We start from the raw sequence: 25632 nt of genomic DNA, 5'->3' as shown, positions 1-25632 counted from the left end.
CATATTGTCACAAGGTTATTAGAAAGAAACAAATATTTAATGGAACAATATCACAAGTATATTATTCGTTTTAGTTCACCGGTAATTCATATATTCTTAATACTCTTTTCAAATTGCGTTTTGAAAAATAACTAAAGTGTACCAATGTATTGCATTCATTTCCTAAAATGTCCGTAATACTTGAACTTATAAATACAACGCACAAACTGCTTACCGGTTTCCAATAACTATCACAGAAACAAATCTTAATTTTCATTTTTTCCGTGAACATATCGAAGATGCTTTCAATAAAACACCTAACAACAAGTTCTTATGAATGGAATCTTGTCCGGACAGAATTTAGATTATCAATAGTAACTGAGGCGACAATTAGTCACATCAAAGAGTACAAAGGAAATTGCCTAACAAAAAAGCATGCATTAGTTAAAGGGGCATGGTGCGATATAAGGGATGAGTTTTGTGCCAAATTAAAAAAAAATATCACCACCGGTTCAACGAATATGTCAACTGCGAATATGATGATTGGGTTTTTTTTTACATGGTGCATAGCAAACCTTTAAGTCTGTACCGATTCAAAAATTGAATTATCTGTTATAAGTTATATCCACATTTTTTAAATCCCGAGTTTTATCGTAAATAAAATTAACAGAATCCCTTGTAACCTACTGGTAATACATGATGTATATTGTAGGGGTTGGGGGTGTGTTATTCATCGTAGCCCGTTCGTAATTTAGCCATGATAACGGCACCTATTTTGTGTGAAAATCCAGATTGGTCAAGTCCCAATTGTAATTGTTCTTTAATAATGAGGTCAACTATTTTGGATAATGATTACTTACTGACAATTCAGAATAAAAGTATTGTCTACAAGAATACGACATGGTAACAATTTGTTGTTAAATGAGCTTCTATTTTAGTCAATTATCAATTCCTTTTGATGGCATGTGTGATTTCACGTAATTAATTAGGAATCTTGACTGAAAGTTTGCATTGACTCCGACTTTTTGGTGCCAAAATGAAAAGGCCATCAAGGTATTATCCGACTGATACGTGTTAATGTACATGTGTTCAGCAAGGTTGACAGTGACTTCTGGCTACATGTATTCATATTTCGGAAATTCTGCATTCATTTGGTGCCGTATAAACGCAGACACGTAATATTACAGTTGTGAATTTGATGTCGAAGCAGGATCGGCAAGCTTTCATTCAATTATTACGACCAGCGGCTGCCAGGCAGGATACGGCCACATTTTTCAAGAGATGGATAGAGAACAAGCTAAACAAAAAGCGATTTTTCGTAACATCAAGGGCCATAATGCAGGAAGGTACAATCAGATATCGAAAGCAACCAAGATGTTTGGGTTATAAACATGCATTTCAAGTTTCATCAAAATTGGATCAAAATTGTGACCTCTAGAGAGTCCACAACCTTGATATACCATATTTTTACACTATTGGTGTACAAGGGGTGGCCATTTTGTCTGGCAGTTTTGGTCCGATTTTCAAGAAATACACTCAACTGTTATTAAGGTGTAATGGTGATATATTCAAACGTTTTTTTAAATCGGAATAACATTGTGACTTCCATAGGGTCCACAAGCTAAAAAACATTATTTTTCTTACGATCAGGGGCCATAATTCTGGAAGTTACAGTCTGATATGCGCAAATATCGATAGGAACCAAGATCTTTGGGTTATAAACTTAAATTTTAAATTCCAACATAATCGGATAAAAATTGTGACCTCTATAGGGTCCACAAGCTAAAAACACGATTTTCCGTACAATCAGAGGGGGAATTCCACGGTAACGGACGTACATTTTGAACTCCTCATATTTTGAATACTTCCAATATTATCTAACCATGAATAATTAACTATTTGGGTTTCATATAGTATTAAAGTCATATGTTATAAGTATTGACTGATATATGATTTTATGGTCATTATAATAAGAATGGGTTATTTTAGCTTTGAATATGAAGTTTTAAACAATTCAATACAAATATGAAAGAGAGAGAAAAAGTTGATATCAAAAAATATGAGTATGAGATTTTATTTATCACACAATCCCTTCTTACATGCACAAATAAATAAATATAATTCTTTGCTATAGATTTCACTTTTACTGAACCTGATTACATTAGTCCTTTATATTGACCCAGTGTTTCCATCAAGGTCAATTGAATAAAAATAGTTCCTTTTAATAAAAGAAGTTACTGTTAATAAAAAAGTGAACTGTTCTTTGAAAATTCATGTAAAGCGATATTTCCTTGGGAGATGTCGCATTAGATTATGAAATTTTATTACACAAGAGATATCTGCTGTAGAATGTATTATTGGGTGATAAAACACCCTAAATCAATGGACAGTCATTTTGTCTGCGATATCTTTTACGTCTTTTAAGACTCCTATAGAAATTCTCATCCACAGTGGCACTTTTCCGTAATCTGGATTGCCGCACGAAAATTGCCTAACATAGGAGGCAGTGCTTACTGGGTCATTATCAAAATCGGTAGAAATTCCTGTCTTTCTGCATTTTTTTTAAAACTAATGGAAAAAAGTGCAGTTTTAAACATTCACTAAATACATCATAATGTATTTGATTATATTAAAATAGAAAAAATAATAGACACATAAAAATATTCCCAAAATATTTGATTCAGTGCTCAAAAAATGCCAAAATCTGATGTCCCTTTGCACTTTGTGAAAATTTAGGTGTTTTCTTTTTGTAAATTTCACATATTATTCGTGCAATATTTTTAACAAAAACATCTTGAATGAATTGATATAAATGTAAACTCCTGGTTAAAAAAGGGTACATATTTGTGTAATGGTTGCAAATAAATTTAATTCAACTTTGTTTTCAAAAAAATTTCTGTCCCTAGAAATTGTGTCAATCCTGTAACAGAGTATTAAATTATGAAATAATAAAGGATCCCTTTGTTGATAAATGATGTAATTTCCTGTCTTGTTTTCCCGCCTTCTGGATTAAAAGACAATAAACAGTGGATCTGCCTAAATCTAATATTTTCCAGAAAAAAACAGAAATTGGTAAGTAAAATCTATGAGTAATTTTTAAAAGCATCTTTCCTGTAACAACGTTTTGACGACTTTATATATTTAAGGTAAAAAAATTAATGTTGTCAGCAAATGTAAATTTGAGTGACCTTGCCTTGATGAAAGCAATTAACACCATCTTGGGAGAATTTATTGTTTAATCATGAAATTAGTGTCTGTAATGTCTGTACTGTAACATTCCATCCTGTAACGGCTCATTTTGTTACTGGATAGACACATTTCGTTATAGGATTGACATTTGATGATATAAATTCTTAAATTGGCTTTCGCTATTGTTTTAGATAGTTGATAATTACTACAGTGATAAATCATACTATATCAAGTATCCTACAGCAACAATTACACAATTATTGTTCCATAATATACAAGTACATGTATCTGACTTTGTTACAGTAAGGACAAGTAATGGTTACTGTAAGGAACTTGATTCTTTCTTGTCATATTCAACATATGAGTTTGAACATACATTATCTGTTGTTCATTTTAATTAATTTCAAACCATTTTCAACTATAGAAATTGTGTCTTTTTATATTAAAAGTTCACATTTTGTTTCAGAGATATGGCTTTATCAAATGCTGAAAGGCAAAGAAAATTCAGACAGAACAGAGACAGAAATTGTTTTAAAAGAGAAGAGTATCTGCAATATGAACGTGAAAGATATAAGAAGGACAAGTTATTAAAGATGAAAAAATGTGTGAAGGATATGTCCTTGAGAGAGCAACGTGCCATCAGAAAAACGCAAAACAATTTTAAAGAGAGAACAAATCAGAAGAAACTGTCAAACGTTATCATTACACTACATTAATTCACCTACTGAAAACCTTGAACAATCAGTGAGATAATCAAAACGGGAAAAAAGACAACAATCAAAATGCTACAGAGATAATGAAAAATTAAGACTTGAAGATTTGAAACAAAAGAAAATATGCGAAAAGTACAAAAAGAAGTTAATTCGGTTGAGAGAACAAAACAAAGATAAGAACAGTAAAGACTCACCAAGGACAACAACAAGGAAACTGCTACGTCACATTTCTAAGAAAACTGTGAAGCGGACATTGCTCTTTCATGATGCTCTAATAAGTCAAATTAAAAACTCATACAAACTTCAGAAAAATAACTTTAAAAGACAGGTGTCTCAACTACATTCCGGATCAATCCTAAAGAAGTACAAATTAAGATGTGTAGCATTGAAATTATGTGGAGTAAATACAAGGCCAAGTTTGAAATACAAGACTAGCTTTTCCCAAAAGCATTTTTCGAAAGAGATGATGTTTCTAGAATAACAACTGGTTTGAAGCAAACCTTGACCAAAAATAAACATAAAAAAACAGCGTAGAATTTTATCCGACAATCTACATAATACATATTTAAAAAACATTTCAGAGACAAGTAACAAACTTAGTTTCACTACCTTTTGCCACTTACGTCCATTCTGGGTTTGTCCCCCCACTAATGCAGACCGAAATACCTGCATGTGTAAACTGTGTGAGAATACTGATTTTCTGGTAGCTGCATTACATAACATTAGCAACATAGATTCTGATAAACTGGTTGAAAGCATTGTTTGTGATACCAATAATCTGATGTGTATGCATGAGAAATGTGTTGAATGTGAAAATATTAAACTAGAAAGGGTGGAGAGTCAATTGGATGAAGTGGAATGGTGTGAATGGCAAAATAAAATTGAAAAGAGGAAAATCAAAGTTGGAAAGAGGGAAGAAATCAAAGTTGGAAAGAAGGAAGAAATCAAAGAAGTTAAAATAACAGTGAAGGAGAAAGTTAAAGAGTCTATATCCCAGTTTATAGAACAATTAGATAGATATCGGAAACATATGTTCACTATTAAAAAACAATTTGATTATTACAAAAAGAAAAAGGAATCTCTTGGAAAAAATGAATGTCTACTACAGGTCGACTTTTCCGAAAATTACGTATGTAAGCTGAGCTCTGAAATCCATAGCATGCACTTTGGTGCTTCAAAAAAAACCAGCTCTCTCTACAAACTAGAGTGCACTTTATTGGACAAAACTCAAAACCTTTCACCTTTTGCACTGTTTCTGAAAAGTCTTCATAAATCTTTAGTTATATCATAACGAGAAGTCCCCTACAAAATTTCCTCATGTTGACCTTTACTTTTATTTTAAAGTTCATCATTTGTTAGGCCTATATTATCAATTTAAAGTAGCTAAGTCTCTAACTCAATATCATCTAAAGTCTTGCACGTTGAAAATACGAATTATTTGTCAATTCAAATCAACATTGATGTTGTGATCTTACCAGGAAAAGGTAGGTTTCTGATATCCAATATTTAAGACAAAATAAACATTTTATCAGTGGTACACGAATCGTGTACCATAGTCTGTTTCAGTGTCATTTGTAACAAGTGACCAGAAAGAACGATGCTAGACATTCCACAACTCATGTCAAACGGTAACGCCATGTCTTATCTGGAGAGCATGCGCAATAGACTGGAATAACCAGACGCTAGAAATTGCTATTCGGTTAAGACTTATGCCGTATTTCGCTTGACATAACTGAAATTAGAGTCAAAACGGAACAAATTGAATGTAAATCAGTTTATATACAATCAGATTACATTATTATATGCATTGCGACCCAGTTAGGTCAATTTCTAGGTCCCAAATATTAGCGATTTAGCATCTTTAAAGTGCGATATATTCTGCTACTTTCAACGATGTTATAGTTTAGCATGTTATGTTTTATTTAAGTTCTATAAATTGTAACTTCGAGTTAATAAAATTGTGTTTAAAGAATTACATTATGTTGTTTCAATTTGAAAATATCAACGATTAATTTTGATTATGGACCACGTGTCTTTCCTGTAAAGTCACTCCAGTAACACCCCTCAATTAACATAAATGTGATATCACGTTCATCTGACAATTTGATGCTAGTGTCAGTCGGTCCTCATGTGACTTAATTTGTGGAAATATATTTCTTGACAGAATATTTCCAGCTTTCTTTTCCGAAAAGATACCTTATATGTCAACCCTGTAACAATTGTGTCTTTACTGTAACATGATAGTCCTTCCCGTAACACTGCAAATAAACAGTCAGTAAAACTGATAGCAAGCCCATATCTTCAGTTTTTCTACTTATCTTCATGGATTCATTGATGCTTCCCTACAGAGTATAACAAAATTATTGTCTGATTAAACACAGAGATTTAAATTAGAAAATAATGCATAATAACTTATCTTAGTATAAATGAGGTAACTAAACGTAGGCCTACTTTCATTGGAAAAAAAATAGGCAAATTGAGGAAAACAAGGCTTAGTTTGCTTGAATGACAAATCACTTGAAATATTATGCTTTAAAAAATTGGTTTTATGTAATATTTACCTATTTTCAACAAAATTAGAAATCGTTACGGGAAATTTCATATTTCCAACCGGTGACCGAAAATAGCCGACAAAAAATTTTTATTATGTAAACTTGTTATAAATTTATTTAGAACTAACACTTCGAACTATACTTTATCAAATAAATATGAAAAATAAACAATTAACCATATTTTAAATTTGGTCTTTTGTGATTTCCAATTTCTACCAATTTTGATAATGACCCTGCTTACTATGAAGCTATGTGTTATGAGTCACGTACGCCATACGCTGAAGTTAGCTGTGCCTTTTTACGAGTGATTTAACTATCAATGGAATTGCAAAATACTGATTTATGAAGAAGAAAATGTTGTTTTGGCATCACCACAAGTATTATCATTTCGAACACCTTTCTTTTATTTGCTGCCGTATAAACCAAGACATGTAAGCGTTTTTAGCTTGTGGACCCTATAGAGGTCATAATTGTTATCCGATTTAAAAAACCGTATTATTATATCACCGTTAAACCCCAGGGACAACTGAGTTCGAATTTCGTTACACCCTAAGGATGACCGAGTTCGAATTTCGTGAAAATCAACCCAAAATTGACAGACAAAATGACCGCCGTTCGTTCTCAAATAGCGTAAAAATATGGTATATCATGGTTGTGGACCCTATAGAGGTCACAATTTTTATCCAATTTTGTTGAAACTTGAAATGTAAGTTTATAACCCAAAGATCTCGGTTCCTTTCGATATTCGCGCATATCGGACCGTAACTTCCTGAATTATGGCCCCTGATTGTACAAAAAATCGCGTTTTTAGCTTGTGGACCTATAGAGGTCATAATTTTTATCCGATTTAAAAAAACCGTATTATTATATCACCGTTACACCCTAAGGACGGCTGAGTTAGAATATCGTGAAAATCGGCCCAAAATTGACAGACAAAATGGCTGCCGTTCGTTCTCAAATAGTAAACAATAAAGTGGGGGACCCCTCGGGACTACATCTTATCGTTAATGCCATCCGGTGCGAATGTTCTTAAAGTGTGAATCCATTTGAATTCATTGGCTTTCCTTACGGCATCGTTTTTGCCGTTATCTGGGTCAGTCTTAAAAAGCTCCATAATTTTAATCATAACATTTCTACTTGTATGTCTATCTAAGTTGAAGTGTAGGGCGACCGGCTTTGGCCTGTTGTGTCTAATAGCTGCATAGACACGTTTGCTTTCTCCTACGTACGTATTGTTTTTTGGAGGAGCCTGTTAATAGGTAGACTATATTTCTACTTATTATAGCCCGTGCGGCAGGAATATTTCTTGCCAGTTTTACCACTAATAAAGTAGTTATTTTGGTCTAATTCGTAGCAGATATCACAGTCCTTCTTGATACATTTTTCGAATAGATTTTGAAACGTGACTCTGCTGGTTTGCGGGTCCCGTGGTGGATAGATGAATCTTGCTTTCATCAGCGTATCCTTCAAATTAGGATTCCTCCTAAATGCCGTGATTGGTTTGATGTTTGAGATGGAACGGCACATGTCTGATCCGGTTAATAGATGCCATTTCTCTTTTATGAGCATGCTAACTTGAACAGCAGTTTGATTATAATCCGTGACATGTAACACTGTGTATCAGTGATGGGATTTCACCCGTATAAGTCTAATCTTAAACAGAAGTCATTAGTTCCCCTTTGTCGGACTATTCATCAATCCAATAAAAATGATTATAATTTTAATCTTGAGGGTTTACCTCATGGTTTCTCTATTGTCAGACATTTAAATCACAGCATGTACCAACCGACAGCATGGATAAACTAGTCATAGATGTCACATACCGTTAGAGTATATAACACCACATATCAATGGACAGTCATTTTGTGAGACTCCACATAGAAATTCTCATTCACAGTGGTGTTTTCCTGCGATCTCGATTGCTGCACAAAAATCACTTACATGTACCATATAAAAAAGGCAGTGCTTTTAAAGCTATGTGCTATGAGGCACGTACGCCATACGCTGAAGTTAACTCCGCCTTTTTACAAGTGATTTAACTATCAATGTTGTTTTAAAATACCAATTTATGAAGAAGAAATTGTCATTTTGACATCACCACAAGTATTATTATTTCGAACGCCTTTATTTCATTGGCTGCCGTATAAACCAAGACATGTAATTTTGGAGGAATATTACTGGCATGAGCTTGAAGCAGGTATGGATCAGCAAGCTTTCATTCTATTGTATTACGAAAACACATGATTTTGTAGGAATATTACTGACATAGATTTCAATACCATACAGGAATTAAATCTGAAAAATAGTTAGGTGTTCCTATTTTTATTGCGCGCGACATTTTATAAAGAAGAAAACGATGTTCTGACATCACAAACTATTCTTATTTCGGAACTTCTGCATTCATTTGCTGCCTTATAAACAAAGACACATAATTTTGAAGGAATGTTACTGTTCTGAATTTGATATCGAAGCAGGATTGGCAAGCTTTCATTGGGTGTATTATGAAAATGTTTAATTTTTGTAGGAATGTTACTGACATAAATTTGAATATCGTACGGGAATTAAATATGAAAAATCGCAAGGTTCACCTATTTTTTTATTACGTACGGGATTTGAATATTTTGTTGACACAAGATTTTTAATTGTGGTATGAATCCGTCTGCTTAAATAATGATAAGAGTTATGCCCCTATATTTTCGGTAAAATTTCTGACAAGAAAAATTTTGAAATCCCATTACTGGTTTACGCCTATATATAATCTTTTCTATTGACTTTAGATTGATACACAGAGTTAAAGGTCTTAAGACGAACAAGTATATTGATGATATTAAATGTTTTGTATACGAAACGTTAGCATGGACCAAACAAATTCTAATGATTTTCTGATAATTACTTAATCAGTTGTTAGTCTTAATAGTCTTAATCAGATTTTAGTGTAGTATTATAAATGTTTCATTACCGACAAAAGTAAACATATGCGACAACTCTTGTTGACTGCCCGGATAATTTAGCTGCTGTGAGCATATGTTTCGTTGCCTGGCAACCTATCTTTATGAATATGTGGCTAATGTTTGCCATCCTCAGCTCTCCGCGAATGCAGTACCACTTCCAGTGTTACTTGTAGTTGATCGACATAAAACACACTTGACATATCATCTTAGTAATTTTTGTAGCTCCCATCTTATATTATTTGAAATTTCCCATTTTACAACCTGCTGATATTTTGGTATTTTGGCCTCTAAAAGTTCAATGGAAAAAAGAAATATGTAAGGAATTGGCATATGCAATCAGACAACTTATGAAAATCACTATCCTGGTCGACATTTGCTCCTATATAATACCTGTCCACGAAATCAGTCCCTAGAGAAGCAATATCAAATGGTTTTAAGACCTGTGGGTTATTCCCATTCCATCAGAACCTAGTTGATTTTTTTTTTTAAATTATTAGAGATAACCGTTCGTCTCTGTCACAGAAGCCTCGTAGGCCTGACATAGTGTTTAAAAACACAACGGATATTTCAAATTACAAAATAACATTGATGGTGTTCTCAGATTCGATCGATAACAGGTGCAGTGATATTGATGATGTTGTTATCCCCAGAAAGAAAAATGTGAAAATACATCCCATTTGGTAACACAAGATAATGGTGTAAATCCGGCTCACCCAGAGATAGTAATACTAGCTGATGAAATTGATATAGCGGACATCACATTTACCAAAATTATTGAACCAGTTGTTCCACACGAAGACCCTAGCAATTTTACAGAAGATATAAAATCCAAGGACGACGACTCATATGTTTAGGTTTTGTGTGAGGCGCGTGATTTCAATATTTATTTATAGACAGATGAATATGTGGCCGAGGAAGCGAACATGTATTTCAACTAGAACTGCGAAGCAGTAATGACGGGTTTCACCGGTGCCACATTACCCTTGAACTTATGTCACTTCCGGTACCAATGAAACCGTTAAACAGGTTTCCACATAAGCATTGCACACATGAAATAAAATGGACGCAGAATCAACCAAATCTAGCAATCAATTCATTTTATACATTTGTTACATGTCAGTGATCCTGACAAAATTACATTACTTCCGGTGATAATAAAAATGTTGATTGGAATCAAATATCATAATCTTAAAAACATTACAAATCAGATTCATTTGAATAAAATATCTGTTTTGAAGGCTAAAAATACAGTTTTTGCCAAAATGACATTACTTCGGGTGATACTAAAAATGTTAAATTAGTTTTATAACATCGTCTATGGCATTGGGCATCACATGGTGATGAAAATCGAATAATAATTGACACTTTTATGGACCAAAAACCTTCAAAGGTGACTTGTAGAAAACCGCCCATTTCTCTGCAACCGAACAAGTTAGAAACAATTTTATGATATCTATATCTATTTATTAATATGTTAATTTAAACCAAAAGTTAAAAATATTAATACATATTAAATAATACTTGGTTGAAAAAAATATTGATTTTAAATGTTAAAAATGCAGTTTTTGACAAAATGCCGTCACTTCCGGTGTCAATTTTAAATTGTAATCAATTTGATATGACGCATACTTGCTTTTTGAATCAAATGGCGTCACTTTTTTGAAAATCCAATAATTAATGACTATTTTAAAGGCAAAATAACGAAAACCGTGACTTATGCAAAATTGCCCATTTCTAGGCAACTGCTTATATTACAAAACAAGTTTAACATACAAAAATTGACACAGTTATATGGGACAACAATCACTGGTTTATTATACACAAGCACAACGTTTCGATATGTATTCTCTTATCGTTATCAAGCACAATGACATTTAGTAGTAGTATGTAGTAGTATCCTGGTGTTTAACGTCTGCTTCCACATAAGAGATATCGCAGACAAGAAATAGGAGAGCCGAAGCTGCTTCCTGTTTTTAGAATATGATTTTGCAATCTTTCCGTTTTCGGCCTTAGGCCATGGATTGGGTTTTGTGGGAAGTTCTTCCCTTTATTTAATAAAAAACATATCGTTTGGTAGATGTTTTCTTCTGCTTCTGGATTGGTAGATGTCTTCGTTGTGGGATTAGTGTTTAGGTGCCAGGGACCGTCTTATCGTGACCTCCCCTTACTCCACAATCCCACTCTATGGGTTTGGTATGACATTAGTACGTTCGTTCGTTCGTTTCTGGAGTTTTACGTCCACTTCCACCTAAGGTAGGGGGGTTGGGTGGCTGAATGGTTAGGGTGCGCGCGCTGTATCATAAAGTCTTGTCATTGAGTCGACTGGCGTGGTTTCGAATCCCCGGTTGTACGTGACAAGGAGTAGGGTCGCCTTGTCTACAACCTTGATATACCATATTTTTACGCTATTTGAGAACGAACGGCAGCCATTTTGTCTGTCAATTTTGGGCCGATTCTCACGAAATTCGAACTCAGCCACCCTTAGGGTGTAACGGTGATATAATAATACATTTTTTTAAATCGGATAAAAATTATGACCTCTATAGGGTCCACAAGCTAAAAATGTGATTTTTCGTACAATCAGGGGTCATAATTCAGGAAGTTACGGTCTGATATACGCGAATATCAAAAGGCACCGAGATCTTTGGATTATCAACTTAGATTTCAAGTTTCAACAAAATCGGATAAAAATTGTGAACTCTATAGTGTCCACAAGGTAAAAACGTGATTTTTCGTACAAACAGGGGCCATAATCCATGAAGTTTCGATCCAATACATGCCAATATCGAAAGGAACCAAGATCTTTTGGAGATAAACCTATATTTCAAGTTTCGTCAAAATCGGATAAGAATTGTGACCTGTAGAGTGTCCACAAACAAATTGTGGACGTCCGGACGGACGATGGGACGGACAGGGGCGACGACAATATACGTCCACATGAAAATGTGGGCGTATAAAAAGTCTCCCTAACGGTATAAGGGAGATAAAACATTGGCATCAGACTACCGATTATTTGCTAAATATCGTTAAATATCTTCTAATTTTCCTTTCTTTTAAAAACTGTCAAATGGATCTTTCACCGAATCAAAACAACTAAAGTGTCATTGGATAGCCCGAACAATGGACGATCTATGACATCTAAGTGGTAAAAATTTGCTGGTTAGGCAATATATAATGGGACGCTGAAAATCTAGTATTTTCATTTTTGGGGGCTATTCAGATGCTTTCATCCCCAAAACGTCTCGATTCACCGTGTTTCACCGCGAAACACCATAATTCACCGGGAAACACCCTATTTCGCGGTGATTTGGCTAGTTGCCGTTTCGCTAGCGATTCTCCAAGATTCCACCGTGAAATAGAGTGTTTTTCCGCGGTGTTCGGCGATTATAGTCCCAAACTCCAGCACTGTAGTGTAAGTTAACGTATCTATCTGTCAAAGTATCTCTTATTGCTCTCTTTGTGGCTCTAGACCTTACATGTTTGATAGCAATCCGTACAGCGCCTCACCAGTCTTATAGAAATCCAGTTGAGAGGTGTATGTCTACCTTGAATCTGGGTCTTCAGTTTATTAGTCTAATGAGAGATAAACTAGATGAAAAAAGTGAAAAATTGTTGTCAAAGGCCAACAGTATGTCTGATATCAGAAAATGCGCTGAGCAAAATCCTGGCATGCAGGAGAAAATTCTGCAGAGCACAAAGCCATGTGTTGATCTTTTGAATGAAGTGTTTCAACGGCTTGAATACACCGAAAGACCTGTTAAGACACATGATGCTGTGTCGAAAGCAGACATTGAATGGCTTTGGGAGAAGGCTTTGCTGATTGATCCAAATCTTAAACAGAATGAGTTGCAAATGATACATATGAAGAAATACAAAGACTTGCAGACATTTATAGAGGTTCATTGTAGGGAAAGGAACTATACCTTTCGTACTTAGTTCATTCGTACCTCACATGAGCCGTTTCGTACTTCACTTCGTACTTCAAATTGATTCGTATTTTTTCCTATGTTGAAAGGTGAAACGATTTGATCAAATCCAACGGTTAGGCTAAATTTATAAAAGTGGCTGCCGAGCCTTAATTAGAATATGCACGAGATTAGTTTGTTTTCCTAAATGTTTTTAAAGAAATTGAAATAAAGGTGAAATATAATTAAACGATTTGATCAAATCCAACGGCTGCGCTACATTTATAGAAATGGCTGCCGAATAAGCATTACCTACGATGATTTAATAACAAAAAAGGAATCGTATGGATTGAAAAAAAAAAATTAGAAATTTCCATATTGATATTACACAGCCTGCCCAATAGTAGTAATTCACACACAAAGGATATATTTAAACTAAAATTGCTTCAGCATTTCACTAAATTTACATCGGTTACGATCGAAAGCCATTTTCATGCAATTGGGTATGAAAAACAGAATTACCCTGTGGTGTAACCGTAATACGGTCCATGATATAACAGATCAAAGAAACAGGTACGCCCATCTTCACATGTAGGCACCTTTTGGAGACTTGCTGTGTTCTATTTTTAGGCTCAAATAACCCAACCATATCAGAAAACACGCAGTTCCATCTTACAGTGAGTTAAATTGATTTAAGGTTTATTATGTTATGAATAATACATTACGTGTCGCATTTCGGAATTTTTAGTATATTCAATTTTTAACCGCTTTAACAACCACCAATCAATTATCACAATCACAACTAATTCAGCAGAATGGATTCAATAATCAACACCGGATTATATACTTTCTCAATCGTTTTTTAAACTGCTTTAACAATCACCAATCAATTGTCGTCAATAATCACAACTCACTGAGCAGAATGGGTCCGATAATCAACACCAGGTTATTGTTTATTATTTCAATTTCTTTCAACAACATATAGATTTATTTTAATTTCTTTCAATTTATTTCAACAACATATAGGAAAAGGTACGAATCAATTTGAGGTACAACTCATGTGTGTATTTATAAATTTAGCGCAGCCGTTGGATTTACGAAAAAGAACTAATCAATTTGAGGTACAAATCTCGTGCATATTCTAATTCTAGTTTGTCATATTCAATTTCTTTCAACTGATTTCAACAACATAGGAAAAGTTAAGAATCAATTTGAGGTACGAAATGAGGTACGAATGAACTAAGTACGAAACAGCCTGCACCCCTTTTGATACGGTTTGAAGCCATTCCTATAGCTTTGTCTGAAAATGAGCGACAGCTTGTATAGAGATCGACTATTTGGCGCCAGTGAAAAAGTCTCACGAGATTATCACAGTGTCACGTGTCTTCTAGCGACGTGTACAGGTGAAAGGCTATGTTCATTCATTTGTGATTTAAAGAAAATACAATACCTGGGATGTGCTTTACCGGTTTCCAATGGTATAATAACATTGGACGTGACTTACCGATTTGTGATGTATTTGTCAATGGTGGAGTCATATAATACTATGACCACGGTATGGTGAGCATCTATGGGTGTGCACTTTTTTTATATTCACCTTTTTTATTCGTACTTCGTACATAAATAACCGTAATCAAAATAAACGATCGGATAAACGACTTGCGAGAAATTAAACGCTTCGTCTAATATTTAAACCCTGTAGATAAATTCATCGGGTGTTAATTTATTTACGCATCTCGGGAAATTAAAGTGCTCGGCTAGTAAATAAACCCATTATATAAATAAACGGATCCTCCATTTCTAAACACCTCTCGGAGAAATTAAACGCTGTACCATTAAATTAAGCCATAGAACTAATTAAACGATTTTTGTAATTTTCAAGCGTTATTATCAATTATCAAACGATGTTTTGAAATTAAACTGTATGCATAGTTATTAGTGCTAAAACAACCATATTAAACGATACCAATCTTATAGTGTTTACCTGAGGGTGTTTTCTTCAGTGTCTACTGGCTACCTGATCCTGTCCCTGGAAGTGAAGGGCATTAAAAGACATTTTCTGATTTGTGTGGGACAGTCACCTCAGAAGAACACCGCCCGAGTCTTAACACCACAAAAGTTAAGAAGGACATTAGGAAAAGAAAGAAGTTCAGCAAGGTAGGATCCAGCAATTTTTTTTCTTTTTTGGTGGTCGTGGGAGGGGGGGGGGGAGAGTAAATTGTCAGCATATTACCAGTGTTAGCATCTGTTACTTTTCAAGAGTTGATATCCATGAGGTAAACATAGTATAAAACTATTACTTGTGCACATCTAGAAATTGAAAACGATATAAAAAAACCTCCTCTAAAATGAATTTCATTTGTTTATGATTGAGACTTGACATTCATATTTAGCTGTGGTTATCATTTGGTTAAAAGTTTCCAGGGTTTTGTTTTAATTCTGAATATTTTTTAGTCATTCCAGACGAAGTCCAACGCCACCCCAGGGCAAACAGTTAAAGCCAGGCCAGTGCAGGCTGACGAGAACCCAGATGGTACTGGAGGAGTGGATGAAAGTGTGCAGCCTCAAGCCAGTACTGATGATGACATCCAGATGGTTGAGAATGAGGGATCAAGTGGTGGGGACGATGACGGTGATGATGATTTTGGCAAAATCGACAGATGCTCTGCAGAGACGGCGAGAAATTATGTCCACTGCTTCATGTGTGGAAAGCCAAGGGTGATCTATGCAATGAAGATGTTGACAAAAGATCAAGCCATCAAGGTACATGTACATCTTTGATATAAAACAACGTTCATTCATTCTCTCTAGCCAGGAATCTTATTCCAACAGAGTGGGATATCAGTCTAAATGTTCTGAGGCCAATTTCATACATGTTTGCAATAACAAAACTAAACTTGATGTAGAATGAATCACAAGTTCAAATTTCAAAAGGGCAGGAACATTTTGATCAGGTTTTATATTATACTGTTTAAAGGCCCTGGTCAGAACTGCAATGCTTTTTCTATAGTTTTAATACAATTTGACTGGGATGTCAATTATTCTACTCTTTTTTTAAGAACATGAATTCAAATCAACCAATTCTTTATTTCAGATCCAAAGGACCATTGAAGATGCCCTGTATAGCTATGGGGGAGGTCTGGACCTTGACTTCTGTGGCGTTGAGGCAGAGATAACTTGTGAGAATGAGATAAGTCAACACTACTACAGTAGGCGGGTAAATTTTCCACTTTGTTGTGCAATTTGTGCAGATGCAGACATAACTGGAGGCTCAACGATGGACAACAGGCCAGTCTGTGAATACTGCACCACTTCTGGTGCATTTCGCACTAGTAGTGCAAAACGCCTGAAGAAAAACTGACTTGATTTTGATTTCATGAACTGTATGTAGTTTCACAGACTTCGAATGTGGTTTCATGAACTGTATGGACTTCTCTTTGAAATATTGCTTCATTGATTCCATTGTTTTTAAAACTTTTCAGTTTAGTGTTAAATGTTTTGTTGTGTTTTTGAAGTTTTGATGGGGTGTGGGGGGTAAAGAATCCAGGTGAGACATTTTTTTTGTAAATTTTTGTTAACTTGTGTAATCTTCACTACCAAGAAGTGTGTTCCAATAAAAGTGAAAGCTTTATACATGTACAAGTTTATTAAAAGTATATGATATAAATTCATACATTAGAGTAGTTATGTTATTATTGTTAAATTAACAATCCATTAGATGTAGATGGCAGCGCCACTGAACTGCAATGATAATATCAATAGACCAGTTTGAGTGCCTCCAGGGCGGCCTTAAAATGCAGTTCTACAACATAGAATGTGACATCCACACCTGATGGATTATCTTGTAATAATAGAATCTGCCTAAAAAACAATCCTGGAGATCTATTGGGTATATTCAGCTATATTCTGAGTTTGTGTTGTGTCGAAAAAATGTGTGTTGTGTTAAAAATTGGGAGCTGTGTTGTGTTGACCTCCCTCCCTCATTGAATTCTGGAGACCCTAAAACCTGAAACACAGAATTAATTTAACATGGCCTAACTTTAGTTCTAATTAAGTGAGAGTGATGAAACTTGGTGTATAGTTTCATTACATCAATACCTTGACTAAGTTCGATAATGAGCATTTTCTGCTCAGGGTAAGCAGAGCGATAAGCAATTTGATTGGCCGAGACTTTGGAACACAATAACAATATTTGTCCCCCGCCTTTCGAAGAAAGCAAGGGACTATTAAAATGTGTTCGTCTGTCTCTGTCTGTCCGTCACACTTTTTGGGACATAATAACTCTCTTTCTAATTAAGCTAAAATGTTCAAACTTGGTGTAGGTGTTTATTAGGTCAATGCCTTAACGGAGTGTGAAGATGAGCATTTTCTGCTTAGGGTAAGTAGAGATAAGCAATTTGATTGATTGATGCTTTGGGACACGATAACTTTAGTTCCAATTAAGTGAGAGTGATGAAACTTGGTGTAGAGTTTCATTACATCAATACCTTGACTAAGTTCGATATTGAGCATTTTCTGCTCAGGGTAAGCAGAGCGATAAGCAATTTGATTGGCCGAGACTTTGGAACACAATAACTCTCCTTCTAATTGAGCTAGAATGTTCAAACTTGGTGTAGGTGTTTATTAGGTCAATGCCTTGATAGAGTGCGAAGATGAGCATTTTCTGCTTATGGTAAGTAGAGATAAGCAATTTGATTGGTAGATGCTTTAGGACACGATAACTTTAGTTCTAATGAAGTGAGAGTGATGAAACTTGGTGTATAGTTTCATTACATCAATACCTTGACTAAGTTCGATGATGAGAATTGTCTGCTTAGGCTAAGGAGCAATAAGCATTTTGATTGGTCAAGATTTTCGAACATAACAACTCTGCTTCTAATTGAGGTAGAATGTTTAAACTTGATGTAGATGTTCGTTTTGACCGAGTTCAATGATTAACATATCGAGCTAAAGCTAAGCAGAGATAAGCAATTTCCTTGGTCGATGCTTTGGGACAAGATAACTTTGATTCTATCTGATAGAGAGTGATGAAACTTAGTGTATAGTTGATAATCAGTTTGATTGCTCGATACTTTTGAAAAAAATAGATGTTGGATTAATCTATGTATTTGGGGATTTTGGCTTGTTTCGATTTTCAGTCTGTTATTTTACCTATTCCAGACATTTCAAAGTCTTATTGGATGGATTCATGCACACGACTACCAGAGGGACTCTCGATAGGGAAAGTTTTAGAAAAATCCTTGGAGTAGTTTTGAGATATAGGCATCCAAAAACGCTCCAAATCCGAAAATACTTGATTTTCAACATGTCATATTTTGCTGCCCTGTCATAGGACTCGTGTGAAATGGGTATCATATGACAGTCAAATCCCCGGGCCACCCAACGATACCTTAATTTCATTAATCCGTTGATATCGGGTGGAGAAATCTCGTTTTTTCCAAAAGCAACCATTTTTTTGCGTTTTCTTCAAAATATCAGACATTTTTTCGACCACTTCCGGTTTAAGAATCCTTGTCGAAATAGCTTTATCAGTTGGATTTGGACTATAACTTCATGTTCCAGAAGTTTCAGAAACGTCGATTCTGCCGTAAAACGAAACTCGGGCTCACAAAATGGGCAGAAAATTCGAAAAAATGTCAAATTTTGAAAAATTACAAAAATTGTCTCCCAAATTTCGAACGACAAAAGCCATAGATGAATGTTCGAAATTGAAAAATGTAAGATAGCCATTGTCTCGGAAAAGATTCAGGGTTTTCAAAAATGTGAATTGTTTTAAAATAGGTAAAGAATTGGCGAAACCACAGCCGATTTTTTATTTATTGCTGCCGTTCAAAATTCGGCCACTTACGGTCTGCGCAGAAGTTTCAAAAATACTTTATCAAGTAACCACCACATGGTTTCCCGATAGAAAATTGAACCCCAGATCGATATCTGTTTTCAATCATGGAGAAATAGGCTCCCGCGGTAAATAATAATAATAATAATAACTAGACCTGCAAGCAGCACTGAACCGGCTTTCAGGAATCAGACAGGAAGTGTGTCATACAATAGCCCATTTATCGAGCTACCAAACGATACTGTAGATGTTTTGATCCGGTCACATCCGACGGTGAAATCCCGATTGTTGCAAGAGCGCCGATTTTTTTACTGTCTTTTTTTTAAAAATATTGAATATTTATTTGACTACTTCCTGTTTACGGATCATTATCGGGATAGATTTAACAAGTGGTATGGGAACTTAATTTTCTGTACCAGAAGTTTCAGAAAGATCCATTGGACAGTTTTACCTCCCTTATACCATTAGAAGCAGATTTACAGATATAACGATTTTTCGACTTCTTTTCAAAGATTGTGGCCCTTTTGGACCATTAATACTATATTGAGGCTTTTAAATTTGGATTCACACCATAGACCACCGTTAGGACTCTAAGTAAAAGAAGTTTAAGAAAGGAAATAAGAGAAGTTTTCGAAATAAAAGCGTCTGAATAGGCCCCAAAAAGGAAAATAATAGATTTTCAGCGTTCCATTATATATTGCCTAACCCGCGGATTTTTACCATTTAGATCTCATAAGATTGTCCATTGTTCGAACTATCCAATGACACTTTAGTTGTTTTGATTCGGTGAAATCTGGCGTAGTAATCACTTTTTTCGCAAGATCTCCATTTTTTTAATTTTTACGTTTTTTTTCTCCAAATATCCGAAATTTTTTCGACTACTTCCGGTTTTTGGATCATTGTCGGGATAGCTTTAACAAGTTGTTTGGTTACCTTACCTTCTGTACAAGAAGTTTCAGAATAATCCATTCAGCTGTTTTGCAAAGAAAGAAAATTAGAAGATCATTTTCAGTAATCTAAGGATTTTTCAACTTTTTTCCAAGATTGAGACTCTTTTTGGACAACTTATGTTATTTCAATGCTTTTATTGTTGGACCCACGCCATAGCCCACCCATAGGACTCTGCGTTAAAAAAGTTTCAGAAAAATCGGAGTTGTCGTTTTCGAGAGAAAAAGACGTCTAAAAAGGCTCCAAAAACGGAAAATACTAGATTTTCGGCGTACCACAATTTATTTTCTAACCATCGAAATCTTACCATTGAGATGCCATATAATAGTCCATTAATGGGGCTATCCAAAGACACTTTACTTCTTTTGGTCCGGTAATATCTGACCAAGAAATCCAGCTTTTCGCAAGAGCGACAATTTTTTAACCTTTTTTTTTCATTTTTTGAATACTTCCGGTATGGAGATTATTGTCGGAATAGTTTTAATAACCAGTTTGGGCAATTAAATAGCGGCAGGGCTCTGTAATGATATATTACATTATCTGATCAGATAAAATGACCCTGAGAAATCCTATGTTCATAGGTGCCAAAAATGCAAAAATGTCAAAATATCGAAAATTAAATTTCGATAACTCAATACATATTATACATCGTTAGAATCGTAATTAGGTCAGCTATCCGAATCTGTAATCTTTTTGTAAAAATTTGTTTAAATAATAAAGTAATAGAGCATTTTGCAAAATTTCACGATTTTTCGACTTTTTTCGATTTTCAGTCCCTTTTTTTATCGTGTTCCAGGCATTTCAAAGTCTTATTGGATGGCATAATTCACAAGACTATCGAATGGACTCTCGATAGAGAAAGTTAAAAAAAAAGTTGCGGTTAAGATTTCGAGATACAGGCGTCCAAAAACGCCCCAAATCAGAAAATAATTGATTTTCAGCTTGTCATATTTTGCTGCTTGGTCATAGTATCCGTATAGTATCCATTCCTCGAGCCACTCAACGAAAGCTTAATTCGTTTAATCCATTGATATTGGACGGAGAAATCGAGTTTTTTCCCAAAACACCCATTTTTTTATTTTTTTCCCGAATTATCGGACATTAATTCGACTACTTCCGGTTTCCGGACCATTGTTGAAATTGCTTTATCCAGCGGTCTGACTATATAGCTTTATGTTCCAGGACTTTCAGAAATATCGATTTATCCTTTCCCAAAAATATAAGGGTTGGGAAATGGGCAGAAAATTCGAAAAAAATCAAAAAATAAAGGGCGATAACTCGGAATGAAACTTATATTTCTAGAATCGGATGGTCTTCGTATCCAAAAATGTAGGTCAAATTTGAAAATTTGGAAAATTAACAAAAATTGTATGTTAAACAAAATTTTTCGTTTTTCGAACGCTAGAAGTCAGCGACGAAGTTTCGAAATTTCGAAATTTTCAACTGCTATCGTCCGACAAAAGACTCAGGGTTTCTGAAAATGTCATTTGTATGAAAATCGGTACAGAATTGACGAAGCTACGGCCGTTTTTTTATTTTTTGCACCGCACAAAATTCGGCCACTTCCGGTCTGCGCAGAAGTTTCAAAAATAGTTTATCAAGTAGCCACCACATGGTTTCCCGATAGAAAATTTGGTTCCAGATCGATATCTGTTTTCGATCATGGAGAAATAGGCTCCCGCAGAAAAAAATAATAACTAGACCTGCAAGCAGCACTGAACCGGCTTTCAGGAATCTGACAGGAAGTGTGTCATACAATAGCTCATTTATCGAGCTACCAAACAATACTTTAGATGTTTTGATCCGGTCACACTCGACGGTGAAATCCAGATTGTTGCAAGAGCACCGATTGTTTTACTGCCTTTTTTTTTTTAATATCGAATATTTTTTTGACTACTTCCTGTTTACGGATCATTATCAGGATAGATTTAACAAGTGGTATGGGAACTTAACTTCCTCTACCAGAAGTTTCAGAAAGATCCATTGGACATTATACCATTAGAAGCAGATTTACAGATAAAAAGATTTTTCGACTTTTGAGGCTTTTTTCAATTTGGATTCACGCCATAGACCACCGTTAGGACCATGTGTTCCACGTCGGCCGTATATGCCGGTCGAGGCCTGCGGCTATGGCAAATGACCGTTCCTATGTCTGACCTAACGGTCATTTTGTACGCCGGAAAGAGAGTCTTTTTTTCCAAACATGGCTAGGATCGACCTTCACTATGTAACTATACAAGAATGAAAACGTATAGAAGCCAATCTCGTGATTGGTGTTATAGAGTTGTATAAATACAATAGTCGTCAACAGATTATACCGAGTGGTGTGTTGATAATTAATGATGAGTGTCTGGTAGAGAACAATAAAAGTTAATTGATAAGTGGGAATCTAATCAACGGCGTGAAGCGGTCCATTGTTAATCATTCACGTATTGTCCAGTACGTGTCAGAAGGATTTTCAACATCAAAGCCGTTTACCGCTATTACGGTCAGGCACGATGTAAACGAGGTTATTATGAGCTTCGAAAAAAGGCAATTGATATAAAATACTGCTCTTCGCATCCAACCAACTGTCATATAAAATAAAAACAGCATAGAAATTACGGAAGTCCTCAACAACGTACATGTTGGGAGAAAAATGCATTTATAAATTTTTATAGCGGCATTATGGCCTTGTGGAAATTGTAGAAATAAAATCTAGAGAATAGTTAACTTGCTTACCGAAAAATTAAGAATATTACGTATTCCAGTTCTATTGTGCAGCGATATTGATAATTCCACGTGTAGAAAATATATCGTGTATATACGGTTACTCTTACACACAATGATATTCTAGGGGGCGCTAGTGTCGTTAGCTGGGAAGTTAGTTATCCGTTAGTCATTTAGTTATACATTATTAGGATTTACGTCACAATTCTGCGACCCGTAATTCCGTAAGATATGGTCTTAAAACCAATAAATGTGAGAAATATGCCGTGGATAATTATATATTTATCTTCATATCGAAGTTATTGTGTTACAATTCAAAATATCGGAATTTTTTTGACTACTTCCGGTTTTTGGATCATTGTCGGGATAGCTTTAACAAGTAGTTTGGTTACCTTACCTTCTGTACAAGAAGTTTCAGAATAATCCATTCAGCTGTTTTCCAAAGAAAGAAAATTAGAAGAACATTTTCAGTAATTTAAGGATTTTTCAACTTTTTTCCAAGATTGAGGTTCTTTTTGGACCACTTATATTATTTCAATGTTTTTATTTTTGGACTCACGCCATAGTCCACCGATAGGACTCTGAGTAAAAAAAAGTTTAAGAAAAAACTTAGTTTTCATTTTCGAGAAAATGGCGTCTCAAAATGCTCCAAAACGGAAAATACTAGATTTTCGGCGTACCATAATTTATTTTCTATCCATCTAAATCGTATCATTCAGATGTCATATGATAGTCCATTAATGGGGCTATCCAGCGATACTTTAGTTCTTTTGGTCAGCTAACATCTGACGCTATTTTTTTAAACCTTTTTTCTTCATTTTTGAATACTTCCGGTATGGAGATTATTGTTGGGATAGTTTTAATAACCGGATTGGCTTATCAAATAGCCACAGGGCTATGTAATGATATATTACATTGTCTGATCAGATAAAATGTCCCTGGGAAATCTTATGTTCAATAGTGCCAAAAATGCAAAAGTGTCAATATATGGAAAATTAAATTTAAATATTTCAATACATATTATACATCGTTAGAATCGTAATTAGGTCAGCTATCTGAATCTGTAAAAATTTGTTTAAATAATAAAGTAATGGAGCATTTTCCCAAATTTCACGATTTTTCAACTTTTTTCGATTTTCAGTACGTTATTTTACCTATTCCAGACATTTCAATGTCTTATTGGATGGATTCATGCACAAGATTACCAGAGGGACTCTCGATAGGTAAAGTTTAAGAAAAATCCTTGGAGCAGTTTTCGAGATACAGGCGTCCAAAAACGCTCCAAATCAGAAAATACTTGATTTTCAGCATGTCATATTTTGCTGCCCTCTCATAAGATTCATGTGGAATTGATATCATATGATAGTCGAATCCCCGGGCTACCCACCGATACCTTAATTTCTTTAATCCGTTGATATCGGGTAGAGAAATCACGTTTTTCCCAAAAGCACCCATTTTTTGCGTTTTCTTCAAAATATCGGACAATTTTTCGACCACTTCCAGTTTAAGGATCCTTGTCGAAATAGCTTTATCAGTTGGATTTGGACAATAACTTCATGTTCCAGAAATTTCAGAATCGTCGATTCAGCCGTAAAACGAAACTCAGGCTCACAAAATGGGCAGAAAATTCGAAAAAATCGAAAAATAAAGGGTGATAACTCTGAATGAAAGTTATATTACTGGAATCGGATTGCCTTCAAGTACCCAAAAATGTAGGTCAAATTTGAAAATTTTGAAAAATAACAAAAATTGTCTCTTAATCAACATTTTTCATTTTTCGAACGCTAGAAGTCAGCGACGAAGTTTCGAAATTTCGAAATTTTCAACTGCTATCATCTGAGAAAAGACTCAGGGTTTCTGAAAATGTCACTTGTATGAAAATAGGTACAGAATTGACGAAGCTACGGTCGTTTTTTAATTTTTATGCACCGCACGAAATACGGCCACTTCCGGTCTACGCAGAAGTTTCAAAAATACTTTATCAAGTGGCCACCACATGGTTTCCCAATAGAAAATTGAACCCCAGATTGATATCTGTTTTCCATCATGGAGAAATAGGCTCCCACGGTAAATAATAATAATAATAACTAGATCTGCATAGCAGATATGAAAGCTTTCATATGAACTGCAAAGGGGGTTATTAGAATCTATTGAAACAATAAGTATAAATGTCATCAGGTATCTGAAAAATTACATTTACCTTATGAACAAAATGGCTACCATCCAAGGCATATTTAGAAAACCGTATATTATATACAGAGTATGCAGGACAGGAATTAATCGGAAATCGCTGAAAATCAATTGGCTTCTTGATCTCATGACCTTAAACACTGTATAAATTTAAAGTCAATCGGATATTGAATTTAGCCTCTAGAGCGTCCACAAGATTTTTTAAAGTGATAAAGGGCAATAACTCTGACGGTAATTATCGGAAATGGCAGTAAATATCAGATATCGCTGAAAATCAATAATGTAGGCATCTTCGTGTCATGACCTTAAACACTGCGCATAAATTTAAAGTCAATCGGATATTAACTTTGGCCTCTAGAGCGTCCACAAGATATTTTGAAGTGATCAGGGGCCACGACTGTGGCAGTAAATATCAGATATCGCTGAAAATCAATCGCCTACTTCGTCTCATGACCTTAACCACTGTGTATAAATTTAAAGTCAATCGGACATTAACTTTGGCCTCTAGAGCATCCACAAGATTTTTTTTAAGTGATGAAGGGCCATAACTCTGACAGTAATTATCGGAAATCGCTGAAAATCAATTGGCTTCTTCATCTCATGACCTTAAACACTGTGTATAAATTTAAAGTCAATCGGATATTGAATTTAACCTCTAGA

At 34.9% G+C, this 25632-nt stretch overlaps 1 long non-coding RNA gene across 1 annotated transcript; it reads left to right on the top strand.

Annotated features, from left to right (window-relative positions):
- The first annotated feature begins 13930 nt into the window (after positions 1 to 13930).
- Positions 13931 to 17032, top strand: LOC130012340 (uncharacterized). Its single transcript, XR_008787763.1, has 3 exons — positions 13931 to 15446; positions 15744 to 16052; positions 16384 to 17032. It is a non-coding gene; the product is annotated as an uncharacterized LOC130012340 (long non-coding RNA).
- Positions 17033 to 25632: the final 8600 nt, after the last annotated feature.

Source organism: Patella vulgata, chromosome 4 (genome assembly GCF_932274485.2).
Source record: "Patella vulgata chromosome 4, xgPatVulg1.2, whole genome shotgun sequence".
In the NCBI taxonomy this organism is placed as follows: Eukaryota; Metazoa; Mollusca; class Gastropoda; family Patellidae; genus Patella; species Patella vulgata.
This window is presented reverse-complemented; position numbering and strand designations above follow the sequence as displayed.